The following is a 22,567-nucleotide window of genomic DNA, read 5'->3' on the forward strand; positions in this document are numbered from 1 at the left end:
GTTTGAATATATACATTTAAAACTGAAGAGTAACTCGGATAGTTTCTTAAATAATATTGTGGTTTTATACAATTAATATTTCAAGAAATTGAAATGATCACAATGGCGTGTTCGGTAAATTATTCAAAAATTCGTTGTTATAAATAACTTGAGTATAAAACGGATGCATATATAATTTGAGGGGGTATTGATAAAATTTGAAAAAGCTAATATTAAATTTTGGGCACGGTTTTTATTCAATTTTATACAGAATCGCGTAACATAATCAATGTATTGTACTGTTGTTGTTATATGTCTAGGGAAACTATAACAGTTACTCGGCAATGTTAATGACGTAGTTTTTCACTTTGGTTAAAAACTTACAAAATGGAATAGAGAAATGTTTTTAATCATGTGCAATTTTTTTAAACTTTTTATTCATATCTAATAATAGGGAAGATTTAAAAATATTTTAATTTTGCTGGAATTGCTATTTTCGACTCATTTAAAATTACATACAATTTGTGTTCATTGTAATGAGCAAAGGAAAAGAAAAAAATTTGTTAAGCTTTTAACACTGTTTTCCTGTTTGATTTTATCTCGTTTAATGGAATGGATTGAAAAAAAGAATCACATTTTTCTTCGAAATGACTTATTATCTAGTAGGCCCTTTTTAGTTAAATAACCTACATTTAAGTGTTGCACACCTGGAAATGTATTCTAGTAGAGCTGTTGCAGAACTTATCAAAGTATCAAGGACGTATCCGTACATGACGGAACGTTCATGAAGTATTTGTGAATAAGCTAAAATGAATATTACATGTATTGGTACATTGTAATATACACGAATTTGTCATTCCTTTGTCCTTACACGAAGAAGTGAAGTTCTAATAAATTAAGACGTGCCACTCGAAAAGTGTACTATTTAAGTTACTTATTTTTTTCGTTGTACTTTTTCATAATTAAAGCAACATTTAAAAAATTCCTGAATAAACCGTTTGAATTTTATAAATCTTATAAAATGAATAACCAAAAACCAGATTTTTAAATTACATTGCCTATTTTGCAGTGCATAATTATCTGTGTTGTGTACAAACTCGGATAACTACTTTCAGACGATTTGATCAAGTGTTTAAGTCGTCCCCTATTAGGTATAATGTCAAAATTTCTTAACAAGAAAAATAAACAATAATGGAGAAATCAAGTTGACCTTGGCAGCAACTGGTCAGATGCCCTATTCTGAAAGTTAAATATGCTCTCCAGGTAATGTTAATAATACAGATTGCAGATTGCAGATATAAAGAAGATTTTTTTCACTCGTAAGGAACTCTCAATGCAGATACTCTTCACAATACACAAATGAATATTATAAAAAGATAGCTCAATTTATCTGAAATAGCAAAAACTTGATTTAGTGTATTACTTTATCACATAAAATAAATCCATACACAAAATTACAAAACAAAGCAAAAGAACAGGTTTTTGTTCCTGCTCTTAATCACAAAGCCACATTGACGCCTTAAACACAGAGCAAAAGCTCCCACCAGGATCACTTCATGTTAAAGACTGTTAGTTTCAGTGGTTGTCGTTTGTTGATGTGGTTCACAATTGTTTCTCGTTTCTCGTTTTAATTTTGTTTGTTTATTTGTTTTTTTTTATAGATTAGACCGTTGGTTTTCCTGTTTGAATTGTTTTAAATTAGTAATTTTGGTACCCTTTATATCTTGCTGTTCGGTGTTAGCCAATGCTACGTGTTGAAGACCGTACTTTGACCTTTAATGGTTTACATTATACACATTGCGACTTGAATCGAGAGTTGTCCCATTGGCAATCATACCACATCTTATTTCTATATTTTAGCAAAGAATTTAGAAGAGTTTGTTGCTAGTTGTAAACGACTCTATAGCTGTGCATTGAAAATTGGTAAAATATCATACTTGTTTTTAAGGAGATGGGAACTGAGTATTGTATTGCATATGAACTGAATGACATGTATACAGAACAGAACCGCTTCAAGGTTTCATATTGACAAATTTCGGATTTTTGTACAACTGCATACGCCGTCAGATAAAATGTTGGTTAAACTAAAGTGCTGCTGCATGAATAAGGGTATTTTTGAGAATAATATAGATTCACTCATAGGGTCATTGCATTGTAAATAAACACATGATACTATTTATACTCTTGTATCTTTTATGATGGAATAATATTTAACCCCTACGAGAGATTGTGGTTGATTTTCATAGGATGAAGCCATAATCTTTCAATCAGTTTAATTGCAGTCTGGAGCCGACATGTCAGTTACTATTAATTTATGGTTTTCAATGTAATTTTGCCTAGTTTCTTCTGTTACATATTCTAACATCTGACTCTTACTGCTTTTAAACTGAGTTTTACTGGTCGTTTTGTTGTGTGTTTGTTTATTCAACATTGGCCAGAGATAAAGTGGGAGAATTTAGATCTCACAAAACATGCATCATTTTGCACCTGTCCCAAATTATGAACCGTTAATCTTTGCTAGTATTGTGCGCTTTTTTTTTTCTTTTTATTTTGGTTCATTTGTTTGTTTCGGAGTTAAGTGTGGCGTCCATTTCGCTGAACTAGTATATACAATATTGTTAAGGGCCGGGCCAAATGACGCCCGCATTCAAATGTGATTTTCTGAGTGCGTTTCAACAAAATAAAATATCAATTAGGAACAGCATTCTAAAGTAAGTATTGAATCACCACTGAAATAAAACTCAGTACCGTGAACGTTACAGTACTATAGAAATCAGTACTGTTACAGTACTAAAAAAACAATACTGTTACAGTATAGAAAAAATCAGTACTGTCACAGTACTGAAAATATCAGTACTGTTACAGTACTAAAAACAATACTGTTACAGTACAGAACAAATCAGTTCTTAATTTACCAAAAGTAGAACATTACAATTTTATCACGTAGCCATTCAATACTGATTTACAAGAGGGTAGAAAAGAACAATACACATGTGATAATACTTCTTGGTATACAGCATCAAACGCCAACCACTGTATTACAGGCTCCTGACTTGGGACAGTCACATTATGAATGTGGCGGAGTTATACTTGTTTGAAGGCGCCCCAACCCTCCCCCTAACAACCCTCGACCTAACTTTTCTTCTTTTTTAATTTTTTTGCATTTTGTATATGTGTGTTTATTTGTATAGGGTGAAATCCACGAGAATGCAGAAACTGTCTGCCATTACTCTTATTGTTTGTTTTGTGTTTATTAGTATGTTCATGCAAGGTAAGATAGTTTTTCATTTCGATATCTGTTATCTATTTGATTTCTTTTTATGCATACAATGTTGTTTCTATTGGTTTAACCTTGTCTATCATTGGTCATGAACATGTTGTTTTCAATCAAACTTCTATTTTTGGTCCTTTACAAGGGCGCGAGGGACATACACAAGTATCATTAAACATAGACACAAATCACCAAATTATTCAATAAAACAGAAATATATATAACTGCCATACACGTTGGATGGTAAGCTCGCTGTCAGACCCTGTTTGATTAAGAATTTTGATGGGTTATATCCTTAAAGTAATTAGTACTGTAGTACTATCACTGAATTTGTGTCGCTACTATGGGATTTCTCTCAATTTTAAACCATCTAGAGGTCAGGGCCCGTATGCATAAAGCTACTTAAGTTAAGATTTTCCTTAGTAAACACTTGAGTTAAGGAAACGCCGCCCTTTTTACCTAAGTGGTATGCATAAAAAAATCTTAAACTAAGTATTTCCTTAGTAAAATCTTAGTTGATTTAAGTCACACCCACAAAACTTAAGTGGTATGCATAAAACCCCTTATACTTAGAAAACGCCTAAGATTATACTTAAGTATAAGGTACCTATAGAGCTACCTTAAATTTTCAGAAATAGGTAAAACCAGTCGAATGTATGCGTTTTTGCAGAACATGGATAGATTAGCTACCATTTAATTGATTAATAATTACATCTCGGTAATAATTCATTTGTTTATTGCTCAATATATTAACGACCATTGCAGTTTTATTAAAATCACGCATAATCAACAAAATGAAGAGATAAATGAAAGTAGTTATATAATTTCATTCTTCCCTTATTTCTCAATCTCGTTATGGTGTATACCGAAAAGTACTCAGTTTTTACAAGCATGGGTTTCATGCTATTATTTGCTCTGTTTGTGTATGCTTACACAAATAACATTGAACGTTATATTGTTAAAATAACCGCCTGGTATCAATTGTAACTGTTAGTACAAAAAAGTATGAAGGAAGGGAGTGATGGATCGTTAGACATGCAAAATCCTGTTTTCTGAGGGGGTCATCTGTTTAATTTTCAATTATATAGTTTCATTCTAAAGGTATAAGGCAAAATTTCCCGGAATTAGTTTCACTAACTGGGACAAAATCAGAAAGTTTTAAGACCTACTCCATGGAGTTCGAAGTCTGTATAACATATTCATGATACTTAAATCTTATTCAATTATTTTTTATATTTCCTGATATATTGCTGTTAACGAAAATATTGCAAATAATTTAGCACAGAAGGAAGACTTTAACCTAAATAAATAATGGTGTATCTGAAAGAAAAATTTATGCAAATAATTCCAATAGAATTTTGGTGTTGGTTGAGAAAGTAATTCTTTCGTCGAATGTTTGCAGTTTTGAGTAATATATAGCCATTTATAACTCTTAAGTGAAATATTTGGAAATACGCTAAGATCTAATCTAATAATGTGTGTTCTAGTAAAGATTGAAGGACTTTTGACAAATGCCCATGTTTTGATATGAATTCATGGAAAATTGATCCTACACCCTTTTTTTATTGTTATAAAAAGGAAGGGATAAAAAAGTTTACCTTAAATCGAAAGAGATTTTAAAAGATTTCCTTCCATCCCCAAGGGTAACTGGCGATTAGAAATATGGTTACTTTGCACTATGTACGTTACGTACACCTGCAACAACTCTTTTAGGTCCGTAGTTGGCATGTTGCAAAGCATAGTATCTGACCCTATCCAATACCTTCAGTGGCAGTCAAAATTTCCCCGACCTTTATCCCGGACAACATCTATTACAAGATCTACCTATTGTATGTATATAGTTAATTTGTTCTAAACATGCATGAGATATTTTCCACTGGAGGTAACAGTAGGTTTTGCATTATTTTTTTCTTCCCATGCTCGTCCATCAAAACAACCCTTTCTCTTATGCGCCAATTTGTCATTTTTTTGGACATTTTAGTTGGTTACCTATTTTTAAATTGTTTTACATACCAACGTCAATGTATACTTAGTTAGTTATAAAAGTATGTTTTGTTCAATCAATGTAACTAAACAAAGCTAATGTTTACACGGATGAGTACATACGATGAGCTAACATATATCAAACGGTAATTATAGAAAGGTTCCGATTTAAGTATTCCTTAGTTAAGTATAGACTTAAGTAATTCTATGCATACGACTTAAGAATTTTACTTAACTAAGGGAATTCTTAGTGAAATTTAAGTTTAAGGAATACTTAAGTTAAGATGTTTTATGCATACGGGCCCAGATCTCCAGTTCTGTTACAATAAAAAGAAAAGATAAGGATGACGATTTTCAGGTCATAAGTTATGACCTTGTACTGATAAAAAAGTGTCGCTGTACCAACACAATGTTATCTAATTGATTTACCATCTTGATTTTTATGTTACAGTTGTTTCACAAAACACTTTTTTTCTAATTTCAGGAAATGGTGCCGGTTGTCTTGTTGTCAACATGCGTATTATGGTTTTGGGAGTTGCATTTATAAGCGTTTTTAAATGTCCCACTTTAGTACAAACATTTTATTAGCAAATCACGGCGCACAGAATTGGAAGAATTAAAGCCATCATAATTTTTAAACTGATATAAACAATTAAGTAAACAAAGTTTAACATGACATATTTAAATTTAGTTGTTTGATATTTAAAATCAAATTGCAAAAATTAAAGAAGTTGGTTATAATACAAATATATGTGATGAAACATTGTTTATTACATCGCACCTCTATTTATCATCATGGTTAATTGAAAATATAGGTTATGCATATATTTAATTTGCAAAACATCCTTATTCGTAAACTGTCATGATTTTCTTTATTCGAACTATTAACATTAACTACTAAATACCCAACGATGGAGCCATGGCCATGTTACAATTGAGAAATGAATGAAAGGTTAACAACTGGAAATTGCTTCCCCTCCCGGAGCACCTGAGATCATCGCCAGTTCGTGTTGCTTAGTCTTTAGTTTTCGATGTTGTGTCATCTGTACTATTTTTTGTCTGTTTGTCTTTTTATTTTTGGCCATGGCGTTGTCAGTTTGTTTTCGATCTATGAGTTTGACTGTCGCTCTGGTATCTTTCGTCCCTTCTTTTGTCGTAGATTGTAGTCAGAAGTCGTCCTTCTGTGTCGATAGAAATGACAGGATCAAAAGCAGACTTCCTAGCTTTTGTAGTAAAATTAATCTCAAATTCACTAGGATATGTGAGAATGCAAGCACACACTGAAATGTGGGTTATTGACTGGCAGGTCATAATACGCGGAAAGTTTGAGCATGGATTTAACAAATGTATTACAAACTGTATACTAAGTATTTGAATGTTTATCACGCTTAACTAGAGATTTCCAATAAAATGACATACGTACCTAACTCGACGTACGCACGTAACGGGACCGGTTATTGCTAACCTATTAATTTTGTTAAATGCGTCACTTAAGTTTTAACTAAGTATTCCTAAACTATTAAACCCATTCATGATAAATTCTATCAATATCAAGTATTTCTAAGATGATGAAAAACGAAAGAAATCATGATTTTTATATATCACGTGATTATTGAGATTCCCGCCAAAACTTCACTGTCATAAGTCCACGTATATACACGTATCTTTACCTATCATACAATTGATTTGAGTCGTCTATCTTGGTTTTGACCATGACTTTGTTTTTCGATATACTTTGCAAATGAACGTTTTATTATTTAATATTTGACATGCTTTTATTTTTCGTTATCAGATTGGTGTCCCTTTTTCCTTTCGTCTCTAAATGTTTTATAATATTTAATTTCCGTGGGTATTTATTATTAGACAGAGATTTTTCTAGCAATTTCAGAAATATCGAATTCAAAGTGTTAGTTAGAATTTGTCTCTGTTAAAGTTGATAACTGGGATTGCATCATACCTTATTAAGCATCATTTCAAACGTTCTTTTCTTCTGCAGTTAATCTTGTTTTTTTTCCCAGGGAAAACGTTCGACAAAGGGATGTGTATATTTAAAAAAAATATTAATACAGTTCTTGTACTTCATTAAATTCTAATAGTTGACATACACTTTTCTTTCAAATGAAAGTCAACATTAAAAAAAGAATTTAGTAATAAATAATGATATATGTAAATAAATATGTACACCAATTCGCTATAAAGATTGTAATTTGGAAGGTGTACTTGATTAGCAATTGATGACTAATCTGCATATAAACATTGATCGCTGTGGATAGTAAACTATCAATTTATAGTACATAGTAATTGGCTAAAAAATGTCCTTGTCCCCAAGTATCTCTGATTAAAAGTGGACGAGAATGCCAATTTATATACTTGTTGCATTAAAAATAAATTTTTTAAGACAACTATAATGCCACTTCAGTCTTTACAGTAATTTTCTTTTTAAAATGTACTTTTAATTATTAAGGCTTGATATTGTCATAGTTGTTTTTGGATTTAGACAACTCTTACTAATCCAATAAGAAGTGGATTCTAAAACTATCACACATTGATTGAGTTAAACAAAAAATTTTAATTTCAAATTTTGTCTCGCCTTAGGGGTATATATTTATATATAAAAGTTAAACTCTACGACATATCCATGCATAGGATCACCAGTGAAGGTGATACACGGCTGAAAACACATTTTATATTAATAATTACTTTAAATATGTATATAGTTATCAAAGGTACCAGGCTTATAATTTGATACGCCAGACGCGCGTTTCGTCTACATAAGACTCATCAGAGCATTGAGGAATAAAAATTCCATATGTAAACCAAGCTCTCTGATGGAAGGTTTTTCCAGGTTGTTCTTATGTCGTGCTGTTGCGCCACTGTCCCGGGCTTGGGGGGGGGGGGGGGGGGGGGGGTTAAACACTCATTCCTTAAGTGCCTGTTCCTAGTCAGGAGCCTGTGGTTCACTTGTTGACGTTGGTTCATATCTGTTATATTTGTTTTCCGTAAATTGTTTTGTTTTAAATCAGGCCGGTAGTTTTCTCAATTGAATTGTTTCATATTTTTCAAGTTGGTTCCTTTTATAGTCGACTATACGGTATGGATTTTTTCATTGACGAAGGCCGTACGGTTGCCTATCATTGCTTACATCCACTTCATTTCTTATTGCCAATCATACCATATCTCCTTATTTTTTTTATTTTTTTTAACTAAATACGTTTAATATTCTTAGGTAATTTAACATGTAAGAATTAGCTTTCAGTACCTGTGGGTACTTTAAGATCGGTACCCTTTGTCTTTCATTATAAAAATGTAATTGTTTTAGGCTTAATTCAATATTGATTAGTTAAGCTGTTTCCAACAAAATTTTACAGGGTTTTTTCTTCTTATATTGTGCTGTTACACCAGAGTGTTGATCGCTGGTAAACGCGTTTAATCAGGCCAAATTCTATATTCAATTTGGCTTTCCCAAGTCAGGAGCTTTCAATTCAGTGGATGTCGTTGGTTACTTTCTGTCATTTTTTGGTTAATTTTACTCTTGTAAAAATGTTTAATTTCGTTTGAACTGTTTACATTGTTCAAATTCAATGCCTTATATACTATATTATCTGATAATACGGTATGAGTATTTGCTTATTGTTGACGACAGCACGAGCCACTGTAGTCGTAATTCACGCCATTTGGACTCTGTTTGATAGTTGGACGCTCCAAACGGATCCAGGTATATACATGTCGGAGTGTAAGGAATAAATCGAAAAAAGAATGCATGCTAAGCATACTAATGCTTTTGAAGAGAAAATTGAAAATATTTGTTGAACCGGGACAGACTGGCGGACGGACAGACAGAGTGCTTGCAATATGAGTGCAGGTACAATATTTTATCAGTGTATGTATCTTAGATGCTAGTGGTAAGGAAGTCTGAATCAAAACGGGGTAATCTTTACTTGTTAAAAAATATTTTATACTATTTAGAATAATAATTGCATGCCTACTGGATATTAATACAATAGCAAGTCACAAGGATAATGGAAGCTGTGAAACACCGTTTTACAATAAAAACTAAGCTTTTTGAAACAAAGAAACAAGGAGAAAAACCAAACAAATTATGCAACAAAACAAGTGTTGCTAGAATAGTAATATATGCACATAAAGCATGAAATATATAAACAGGTTTTTATTAAATATGGGATTGACTGGTAGCAGATTAGCCTCGATTACGGGTTCAATTATTTTGTTGGACCCACTGATCGAATGATTTTAAGACTGGATTTTTCAGCTTCACTACCAAGCATGATGCATTCACGAGTAAGAGCAGGTATTGGTTTAATCGAGGAAAGACAAGTGTGTCTTTATATCGGGTACGCTAATTTACCTAGCATATAAAAATGCGACTGCAAGTGTTGGTCATGTACAAAAAGGTATTTATTTTGTATTTACATTGTGTCATAGGTCAAATTTATTTGTTCAGTGTATGTTCAATGGTGTTAATATGTCCTTTGATTGAGTTAAGCTATTTCAGTTGATATTTTATAGTGTGTCTTTCTATGGTGTGATGTTACACTATTGTTTCAGAAAAAGGGTGAAGGTTTGGTACCATTAAAACGTTTAAACCCGCTGCATTTGTTTGCACCTGTCCTAAGTCAGGAATCTGATGTTCAGTAGTTGTCGTTTGTTGATGTGGTTCATAAGTGTTTCTCATTTCTCGTTTTTTATATAGATTAGGCTGTTGGTTTTCCCGTTTGAATGGTTTTACACTAGTAATTTTTTGGGGCCCTTTATAGCTTACTGTTCGGTGTGAGCCAAGGCTCCGTGTTGAAGACCGTACTGTGACCTATAATGGTTTACTTCTATAAATTTTGACTTGGATGGAGAGTTATCTCATTGGCACTCATACCACATCTTCTTATATCTATAATCATTTATCATTATCATTTCATCATCCTTAATATATATGTAATATTTGTCGCTGGATATAAGACAAACATCAGTATCATCATCATCATCATAAGTATTATAGCTTGAAGCTAAATATTCGCCGTATTTATTATAGCTTGTAAGTATCATAGCTTGAGGCTAAATTCTTATCTGAAATTTTAACCAATTTATGTCGAGAACTTATTTTACGCATGCATCTCTTTTCTACATAGTTTTTATAAATGTCCAAGTTAAAGCTAATAGAGATCATAGAAGTATGTTTATCAAATGATCATGTCTACTCACAATTAAAACAATTAGAAAGGGATTGACTCGTCCGACTAAAACGAAGCACAAAAACAGCAATTACTAGTATTTCCAAATAAACTCCATGTACCGATCTTAGAGTATTCACAGCTACTGAACACTATCTTAAAAACAACTACAACTAATAAATACAGAATAATTCATTCAATTATCCAGTCCAGAATATTAATCAATTATTTCGTACTGTTACACCAATGTATTAGGTAAGTGGGCCCGTTAACATGTTTAACCCCGCCACATTATGTATGGATGTGACTGTCCCAAGTAAGGAGCCTGTAATTCAGTGGTTATCGTTTGTTGCTGTGCTTTCGTTCATGTTTTTGTACATTATTTAGGCCGTTAGTTTTATAGTTGTAGTTGTTTTACATTTGTAGTTGTTTTAAATTTGTCATTTTGTGGCCTCTTATAGCTGACTATTCGGTATGGGCTTTGCTCATTGTTGAAGGTCGTACGGTGGCCTATAGTTGTTATTTCTCTGTCATTTGGTCTCTTGTGAAGAGTTGTCGAATTGGCAATCATACAACATCTTCTTTTTTCTACATATCACAAAAATAAGTAAAAAAGTACATAAACACTCTAGAAAAGCAAGACCTTGTGTCATGTCAAAAGCACAGAGTGTCTCTAGGACCATTAGTGTTCATAACTGCTTAGTAGATTATATGTAGTTTCTATAAAATGTAATGCTAATTTATCAGTAAAAGATACATGATTATTTGTTAGTGGAATTATATATAGCCAAATAAATGAATATTTATATTAAAAGAAACATCAGAAACGAGAATATTTGTCCATTAGATTACACGCCAGTATCACATTTCCGTGTTTTTATACTGCCGAGCGGAGCAACGCGAAAAAAATTAGACGATTTTATACTAAACATTTGTATAGATAACGTGAAAAACATGAGATTTTCAAAATTATTTGGCGATCGAAAGGGGGGAGTACGCCCTCTACCCCTGTATCTGCGAATGTACGTTTAGGTATACATGGACAAAAAACTCGTCCCATGCATAATAATACTTGAAGACTAAAAAATACTATTTGATAAATGTATCAATGATATAAATTTCTGTCAAATTATCTTGAATTAAATTATAGAACTTTTTTTTAAAGTTAACCGCGTACACCTTTTACATTCGGGTGTGTTGGAATCTACTTTTTAAACGTTAAAACTTATAAAAACAAAAAAAAGAGATAAACTTCTCGCTTCGAATTTCATTATTTTAATATTTTCATGCTAAATTTTTATTTGGTAGTTTTTAAAATTCACATTTTGAGAAGAACTGAAATATGGGTCAAGTGAAATGACAAGAAATGATGGGTGTATTTGATTACAAGTTGATAGCTTAAGTATTCCATTAAAATATTTTTATCAATATAATCATTCAAAATTTAATAACAAAATATTTAAAGATTTAAAAAAGTAGTTGTGATTGATTTTCACATTTAGTCTATATCAGCAAAAAATGCGTGTTCAAAAAGCAAAAAGTGCATGCAGTGTATGCTCCCCTCCGTCATGCTTCAGTGCAATAGGACGAAATACGTTGAGTTAAGTCGGTTATGTCGAGTAAAGTCATTTTATTGGAAATCTCTAATAGAACGTTATTTTACTTATAACGTACATGTTGTTAAGTTATTAAATATCGTATGAACTGACAGATATATACTCTATATGCAGGCGCTGCTGGAATGGTTCTACATAGAAATCAATCACCAAACATCAAACCCATAATTCTTCATATATTTGTTATTCCAAATGATGTTTTATTAATGTGTCATTAATCTAAAAAGTGAGTTAACTGTGTGTTTTATGCAAAAGACATTCAGACTTTATACAATTCTGAAGTATTTTTAATCAATTTGAATTTTGTACCGTTTCTTTAATTAGTTACTAACGAAGTTATTGCTTAAAGGGACGTTTGCTGTCAAGTTCGTGTTTGTCGATTTGACTTAAAACCATGAGGCAATCAAAGACAAGGTAAAACAACAGACAACATCATGGACAAGAAATAAAACGAAAGGACACAAAACAGTCCACACAACACTACACAAGAAATAGAAGATAGAGTAATGCAAACCTTATAATTTGCTCTTTTCCGTTCTTTTTAATATTGCTAGATGCTATCTAAAACACACAAATTGTAATCAATTATATTTGTATACTTAGCTATATAACTTTTAACCTTAGCTATGTCAATAGACATTACGATACTTGGAAGATATGGAAATCGCAATTAGGTCCGGAATGATTGCTTCCTTAGCATATCCTTGTTAGAAATCTAAACAAGTTTAATTTATTCACAACTTGTATTGACGCCGAACGAAATACAGTCTGACATATTGTTAAGACAAATGCGTACTTTTTAAATTGTTTTTGTTTATATTTGTCGTATGGTTTCAGTCACAGTAACCTAAACTATATCTATTCTTTTTATTGTTTTTAATATAAAAATAAGGAGATGTGGTATGATTGTTAATGAGACAACTATGCACAAGAGTTCAAACGTTCGGTACGAGAACAAAAAGTATAGCAACAATATTGATTTACTCCAAGATGATTTAAAAAAAGAGTGAAATTTCATAACAAAAGCTTATTATTTCATATAACGTCCTAAATAATAAGAAAACAAAAATAAAAGTGAGTTGCAATTCAGAGTGTATTTGATTAAAGTAAATTGGAAAATTGAAAACCCCGCCACATTCTGTATGTATGTGCCTGTCCCAAGTCAGGAGCCTGTAATTTAGTGGTTGTCGTTTGTTTATGTGTTACATATTTGTTTTTCGTTCATTTTTTGTACATAAATTAGGCCGTTAGTTTTCTCGTTTGAATTGTTTTACATTGTCATTTCGGGGCCTTTTATAGCTGACTGTGCGGTATGGGCTTTGCTCATTGTTGAAGGCCGTACGGTGACCTATAGTTGTTAATTTCTGTGTCATTTGGTCTCTTGTGGAGAGTTGTCTCATTGGCAATTATACCATATCTTTTTTATAGTAACTATAATGTATATGGTTGTGGTTTTTAAAACTAATTATTAATATAACTATGGAATTTCATTGTTTGTTTTGTGGTTGGTTATAACTGAAGTAAAATTTCGGTATGAATTATAAAAAGTATCTAATTGCGATTGAAAACCTATCTTCACATCATTCATTCATTAAACACAAGCGTGTACTATTGATTTTAAAATATAATGCTTAACATTAACCAGCCTTTTTTACTTAAAGTTTACGTTTTGACTGTTCATTTTCGTCCTTTTGTTTGTTTTTGTCTTAGATTTTTTCGTAGTTCTTGTAATATCTGAAAAACCCTAAACATTAAGATACTTAGATATGAACGGTATATGTATTATAAATATTTTTTTTCAATGACAGTCTAACGCTTAATGTTACTTATGCACCCTATATATATTTATATATATGGTAATTATCAACTTGATCATACATTCATTTATTACTTTGGGATAAATTACATTAAACCTGAGGAAAAGGTAAATGATGGCGTTGACCAACATTTACGTTTAAAAACAATCTTTGGATGTTTTAGATAAATTACGTGATTTTGATGGTCCTTTTGATTCTGTTAACAGTTTTGACTTTTCTACTCTTTACACTTCACTTCCACACAATCTTATCAAACAAAATTTGACTATTTAATTAAATGGTCGTTTGGTAAATCTGAATGCAAATATATTTGCTGCAACTTATTTAAAGCCTTCTTCTCTAATGAGAAAGGTAAATTTGCTAGATATACTTACTGGAGGTGTGATGAGATGATTGAAGCTGTTAATTTTCTCCTTGATAATATTTATGTACGTTTCGGCAGCAAAGTTTATCGACAGGTTGTAGGTATTCCTATGAGCACTAATTGCGCCCCTTTAATAGCAGACTTGTTTTTGTACTGTTATGAATTACAGGTTATGATTAAACTCAGTAAAGAACCGTCTAAATTGCATTTAATTGATATATTCAACAACACTTACCGTTATCTTGATGATATTTTTTCGTTAAATAATCAAGAACTTTCTCAATATACTGCCGAAATTTACTCAAAGGAACTTACTTTAAATAAATCAAACTTAAACGGTAACAACTGTCCTTTCCAAGATTTAGATATTTCGGTTTTACACGGGAAACTCCATGCTAAAATTTACGACAAAAGGGACGATTTTTCGTTCCCTATTGTTAATTTTCCCTCTTTGAATGGTGATGGTCCTTTGGCACCATTTTACGGTGTTCATATTTCACAACTCGTTTGCTATGCCCGTGTCTGTTGTGACGTTTTTCATTTTAACGAACGTAATCTATGTATTACTGGTAAATTATTAAGCCAGGGATTTCGTTACCACAAATTACTTAAAAACTTTACTAAATTCTTCCACAGATATAAAGATTTGGTTTTGAAGTTTGGTTGTACCTGTAGAAAACTTATTTCAAACGGGATTGCACATCCTCATTTTTACGGCAATATTGTTTACCGTGCCCGGAAATTTAGAAACGATCCTGGTAAACTTATCGATCCTTTAAATAAACTTATTCTAAAAGGTTACCAATTTAACACTGTAATTAGATAATTAAATATTGTTTTTATTGGTACTAATATTAATTTTGTTATCAGTAAATTAATCAAGATAAGAAGTTAGCAATATCCTTTAACTCTACGTTCCGCTATAAAGATGATGTTCTCTCACTAAATAATACAAAATTTGGTGACTATGTTGAACGAATCTATCCCATCGAACTAGAGATAAAGGATACTACAGATACAGTTAAGTCTGCCTCATATCTTGACTTACATCTAGAAATTGACAATGAGGATCGGTTGAAAACAAAACTTTACGACAAAAGAGATGATTTCAGCTTCCCAATTGTGAACTTTCCATTTCTATGTAGCAACATTCCAGCAGCGCCTGCATACGGAGTATATATCTTCCAATTGATACGATATTCCCGGGCTTGTGTTTCCTATCATGATTTCCTTGATAGAGGATTGCTGCTCACAAGGAAGCTATTAAGCCAAGAGTTCCAAATGGTTAAGTTGAAATCATCCCTTCGTAAATTTTACGGACGCCATCACGAGTTGGTTGACCGTTATGGAATAACCGTTTCACAGATGATATCGGATATGTTCCTTATGTCGTAACTACAATACCATTCCATTTTCACAAATGTGACTTACCGAATTAGACTATTTACCGGATTTGTAATAACATAAGCAACACGACGGGTGCCATATGTGGAGCAGGATCTGCTTACCCTTCCGGAGCACCTGCGATCACCCCAGTTTTTGGTGGGGTTCGTGTTGCTTAGTCTTTAGTTTTCTATGTTGTGTCATCCGTACTATTATTTGTCTGTTTGTCTTTTTATTTTTGGCCATGGCGTTGTCAGTTTGTTTTCGATCTATGAGTTTGACTGTCCCTCTGGTATCTTTCGTCCCTCTTTTAAAAGCAAACTAAATATCATTGTTATATACATATATACATTCATGGATTGACAACCTGTCGATACCTGTATCTTGGCATTGCACAAGGTCATGTTTTTCTCTGACTGTTTATGACGTTTTTACACTAAATCCATTGGATGTTGGATGTGTACTGATTGATAATTTAGTCTTAGATGCATGATTTTTTTTTCATTAGTTGTTAGTGGCTTTGAACTAGCTGTCAGTAACTGCGAGTACTCTCAGATCTGTACCTAGTGTCTTTTTGTTGTATGGATGTACAAGTACCCGGCCACGTCCACTTGTATTTGTATTATTTGTATTTAATCCATCTGATGAGTTAAGCCTCTTTCAACTGATTTTTATAGTTCGTTCTTATGTTGTTCTGTTACACCACTGTCCCAGGTTAGGGGGAGGATTGGGACACCGCTTACATGTTTAACTCCGCCACATTCTGTATGTGGGTGCCTGTCCCAAGTCAGGAGCCTCTAATTCAGTGGTTGTCGTTTGTTTATGTGTTACATATTTGTTTTTCGTTCATTTTTTTGTACATAAATTAGGCCGTTAGTTTTTTCTCGTTTGAATTGTTTTACTTTGTCATTTCGGGGCCCTTTATAGCTGACTGTGCGGTATGGGCTTTGCGCATTGTTGAAGGCCGTACGGTGACCTATAGTTGTTAATTTCTGTGTCATTTGGTCTCTTGTGGAGAGTTGTCGCATTGGCAATCATACCACATCTTCTTTTTTATATCTCCTTACCACATGCATTTTTGCTAATAAAAAGACGAATTAAATAGGCAAGTAGACCTTGTTGTTTGATCTTGTTTTTTCATTTCTTCGATACAATGTATCTTTTTCTTGTTTTGTTTTATTGGCATACATTATACATTATATACTTACATGAGTAACACAACGGGTTCCACATGTGGAGCAGAATCTATTTATCCTTCCAGAGCACATGAGATGACCCACAGTTGTGTTGGGGTTCGTGTTTCTTGGACTTTGGTTTTCCTTGTTGTGTTTTGTATACTGTTGTTTGTCTTTTGGTATTTTTCTATTCTTGCCATGGCGTTGTCAGTTTAGTTTTGACTTATGAGTTTGAATGTCCCGTTGGTATTTTTCCCCACTTTTACATATTTCTAAATAGTGAGTGTGTGTGTGTGTGTGTGTGTCGGGGGGGGGGGGGGTGAGTCTGTTTGCATTGCTTGATTAGTCTTTTATGTACATGTTAAGCTATTCACATATCAATAACTATTTACATATCTTATGTACACCAACTTTTAACTTTAGTTCTGATGGTTTGTCCACATACATTGTATAATTGTGGTAAGAATACAAACTAAATAGGTTTAAAGGATGGAAAACTCGGACCCCATTTTGATAATATTTGTCAATATCTCTTAATTTTCTACATAAGAAAATGCCTGTACAAAGTCAGGAATATGACAGTTGTTATCCATTCGCTTGATGTGTTTGAGCTTTTGATTTTGCCATTTGATTAGGATTTATACCTAGAAGTTGACTATGAGAGTCGGTTGAACACAAAACTTTACGACAAAAGAGATGATTTCAGCTTCCCAATTGTGACCTTTTCATTTTTAAACCAAGAGTTCCAAATTGTGCAGTTGAAATTATCAGTTCGTACATTTTACGGACGCAATCACGAGTTGGTTGACCGTTATGGAATATCCGTTTCACAGATGATATCGGATATATTCCTTATGTCGTAACTACAATCCCGTTCCCTTATCACGAATGTGACCTACCGAATTAGACTATTTACCGGCTTTGTAATAACATGAGCAACACGACGGGTGCCACATGTGGAGCAGGATATGCTTACCCTTTCGGAGCACCTGAGATCACCCCCAGTTTTTGATTGGGTTCGTGTTGCTGTTGTACATAGATATAGGAAGATGTGGTGTACCCTATTTGTGACATTTTTACCTATTTTGTCTGTTTGTTTTGTTCACACATCGTTGTCAATATAATGGAATTTGATGCGACTGTCATACAAGTGAGAGGTTTAGCTAGCTTTAAAACCAATATTAATCCACCATTTTCTACATACGAAAATGCCTCTACCAAATCAGGAATATGACAGTTGTTATCCATTCGTTTGATGTGTTTGAACTTTTGATTTTGCCATTTGATTGGGACTTTCCTTTTTGAATTTTCCTCGGAGTTCAGTATTTTTGTGATTTTACTTTAAACTGCAGAAAGAAATTTTTGATTTAAATATCAACTTGAATGTTAACTACTTTCTATTAGTCGTCACAAAAAAGTGCTTATCTGCTTTCATGCAGATTCTGCGAGAAGTTTGGGAAATGTAGACGATCATTCTAATAAAATTATTGAAACGTAGTGTCATAAAGAACTTTTAAAGAAGATGAAATAAGATTTGATAAATGGGGAACATATCTTGTCAATTTCACGTTTTATCATTTTAGCTATATGATTATATTAAGACAAAGTTATTTAAGTTCGGAGCCTATAAAACTTTTAAACATTTTCAAGCTCTATTCGGCGTTTGTCTGAATATGAGATAATTATTTTTTTACCAAATTATTTTAGAAAAATTCCCTGGGTGTGCTGTACTAGGAGCTAATTTTGATAAAACTGAAGCCATATGGATTGGTTCAGAGATTCACTCGATGGATAAACTAACAACTACAGGAAACTTGAACTGGAATTATTCAGGAAAATTTAAACTTTTAGGGATAAAATTTGATCTGTTCAGTAAAAGTAAAACGCTTGTTAATTTTGAGAAAAAACATTAAAAAAAAATGCAGAGCTTACTTATACCTGGGTATATAGAGATTTAACCTATATGGGAAAGATTACTGTTATTGAATCATTAGCTCTACCTATTTAAATTCAGTCATTGACAGTTTTGCCAAACCCACCAGTGGATAAAATAAAACAAATTCAAAATATTTTCTTTAGTTTCCTGTGATCAAGAAAACCAGTTAAGATTAAAAGAAAAGTTATGATAGGGATGTATGAAAAGGGGTGGGGGGAGTTGGAAATGCCAGATATAGAATCTTTCTGTTGTTCTCAAAAGATGACATGGATAAATAAACTTTTAGACCCCTTGAATATATCCCCATGGAAAACACTGTTAATAGATCAATATAACAGATTTGGAGCAGACAAAATATGGCCCCTGATGGTAATCCAAAAGATTTCAATAAATTTTAATCATTTTTGGAAAGACATTTTACTAAACTGGAATATCCTAAACACTGTCACTAATGACACTGCTGAAGGGATCATGAAACAATCCATGGCTAAACAAAAGTTTGACGATAAATAATAAAACTGTCTTTTACCAGAGTTGGTGTGAATCAGGAGTTTTCTTTGTAGGTGATTTACTTGATGAGAACAGTGAATATTTGACTCTGAAGGAATTCTGCAGAAAATATAATCTTAATATTAATTTCCTGGAATACCATTCTATACTTCATATGATACCAAAAGCTTGGAAAGATCTAATAACTGCCTCAGAGAAAATAATGCGCATATAAAATGAAAAATTTGATTTAATTAAAAACAATAAAAAAATCATGTCAATTCTTTTATAAAAAATTATTGTCAAGGTATACAGAACGTCCTACAAAACAAGAAGACAAATTGTGTAAATAACTAAGCACTCATATAGAAAATTGGGATTTCATTTATTGTGTACCCTTTTGATGTACTAAATACAACAAATTTAGTACGTTCCAGTTTAAGATTTTGCATAGAACTCTCTCGCTACAAATACATTATTGCAGAAATATGGGTTCAAAGAAACCAATTTATGTAGTTTCTGTAATGAAACAAAAGAAACTATAAGTCATTTTTTTGGGGAATGTACTCGAGTAAGAAATTTATGGATAGAAATTTCAGCACTTTTTCAACTTCCATGTAATTAAACTTTAATATTAAATGCAAAAAATATTGTTCTTGGGTCAGAGTCATGGGATGTTTCCCTAAACTTATTCACTGTTCTGGTTAAGTATTACATTTATACATGTCGCTTTAACACTTCATTACCGACTCTTACAGGTGCGATAGCATGATTAAAAATACCTACCAAATAGAAAATATGCCTACCTCCTTTTACAGATCACCTAAAACAAGAGAGAAATTTGATAGTTAATGGGAATTGATTAAAAACTTAGTGTACATGTGAGGGGATATCTTTCTTGTTGTGCTCTTTTAAGGCTTTATAATAATTCATGTAGAATTAATAAGATGTTGGTGTACATCACAATTGGACAGTGATTTGTGTGTATCATAAAATTGCTACTTATGATGTTTATTGATATTGTTATATATATATAGATATAATTAATTTTGTTTTATTGTATTTGAATTGTTTCCTCTTGACTTTGCTTGTTATTTACTTTGTAATTCTGTCCAACATGTCATGTCAAACCCTTATATGTTAATGATCTCTGGTGGCCTTTCCTGGTGCCTCTCATTTTCGACATCATATTATTGACAGAGATGTATGTGGTACGAGGAAAAGGCCAATACCACTATTAACTTTTTCGACGTATTCATGTAATTTTTTCCAGAGTGATAAAAGATGAGTAGGATCTAGTAGATAATTACTATATATATGCATACAATTAGCGTACCTAACATTTTAGTTTTTGACTGCTATTGAAAAATTTAATATTAATACTTATATCATAAATTATTTATATATCTATGTATCTCAATGCTTGGAGTTTTTTCTGATAAAATAAAAAAATACAAAAAAAAAATATTTTTGCATATGATTGAAATCATGATAATGTAGAGAATATCTTAGGTTGTTGCATACATCAGCATGAAATGCCTTTTTTTATTTGATTTATCTAAACATTTTTTTAATATTAAGTGCAGGACTGCTTTCTTTCGTGTGCTTAAAAACGCTTGCCTTCTTCCTAGTCTGAATTACATTCTTCATAATGCCGGTGTTTCCTTTTCTTTATGTTCGAAAGAACATGAAAACAAACAGATATTATTTCTTTTCACTTTTGTACATTTCTTTGTAAACTATATTTCGACAAAAAGTGTGTTTCGAACGCCACTCTTGTACTGAAAACAAGTTGCAATTGTTTAATAAATTACCACTTATATTTACTATCACCGTTTAAAAAGCAAACCTGGGAAGATTTGGTGATCGGTCTTCAAAGTCATTATATTTCTACCTCTATTTCAATGTACACAATTTTTTTAATTAATGTATGTGAACTGCAATAACTTTGTTATGTGTAATTGCCTAATTAAAACTTCTCCGGATAACATAATTTAATATATGTGATGTCGGTTTGCAGCGTCGCCGGACTATTGAGTAGTTGAGAATCATCTATTTATTTAAAAGAGGGACGAAAGATACCAGAGGGACAGTCAAACTCATAGATCGAAAACAAACAGACAACGCCATGGCCAAAAATAAAAAGACAAGCAGACAAATAATAGTACAGATGACACGAGATAGAAAACTAAAGACTAAGCAACACGAACCCCACCAAAACTGGGGGTTATCTCAGGTGCTCCGGAAGGGTAAGCAGATCCTGCTCCACATGTGGCACCCGTCGTTTTGCTTACGTTATTACAAATCCGGTAAATAGTCTAATTCGGTAGTCACATTCGTGAAAAGGGAATGGTATTGTTCTTACGACATAAGGAACATATCCGATATCATCTGTGAAACGGTTATTCCATAACGGTCATTCAACTCGTGATGGCGTCCGTAAAATTTACGAAGGGATGATTTCAACTTCACCACTTGGAACTCTTGGTTTAATAACTTCCTTGTGAGCAGCAATCCTCTATCAAGAAAATCATGATAGGAAATACAAGCCCGAGAATATCGTATCAATTGGGAGATATATACTCCGTATGCAGGCGCTGCTGGAATGTTGCTACATAGAAATGGAAAGTTCACAATTGGGAAGCTGAAATTATCTCTTTTGTCGTAAAGATTTGTTTTCAACCGACCCTCATTGTCAATTTCTAGATGTAAGTCAAGGTATGAGGCAGACTTAACTGTATCTGTAGTATCCTTTATCTCTAGTTCGATGGGATAGATTCATTCAACATAGTCACCAAATTTTGTATTATTTAGTGAGAGGACATCATCTATATAGCAGAATGTAAAGTTAAAGGATATTGCTAACTTCTTATCTTTCTTAAATGATAGTGAACATTATGATCAGGCTAGAAATATTCTATGATGACTTTGACGGCTGAAAATTTGAAATATAACAGGTTTTTTTTATCGGTTTAGTTCCAACTTGAACCGTGTGTACATACGGCTAATGTCTTAAACAATTTCGTCCTGATCTTAGTACACGAGTAGCGTGAGAGAAAAAAAATGTTGTCAAACTATAGTTTACGTAGAAATGTGCCAGAAAAAAAATCTCCGTTTATTAATATGTTCTGTCGAACATTTAAAAAGAGGAAACACAGTATTACGAAGAATGTTATTTTAAGATAACGAAGAAGGCGTTTTAAAGATACACGGTAGAAAGTATTATTGCATGAAGACATTAAAAAAACTGATATAAATGAGTTGATTTCTGACACTGGTGTAATTGATTGATTAATTGTTGGTTGCTCAACGTCCAGTAGCTGGTGTATTTGACACATTGAAACAAACTCTTACTACATACGTAATCCTCA

This window comes from Mytilus californianus, unplaced genomic scaffold, assembly GCF_021869535.1.
Source record: "Mytilus californianus isolate M0D057914Y unplaced genomic scaffold, xbMytCali1.0.p SCAF_6, whole genome shotgun sequence".
NCBI classification, from domain to species: domain Eukaryota; kingdom Metazoa; phylum Mollusca; class Bivalvia; order Mytilida; family Mytilidae; genus Mytilus; species Mytilus californianus.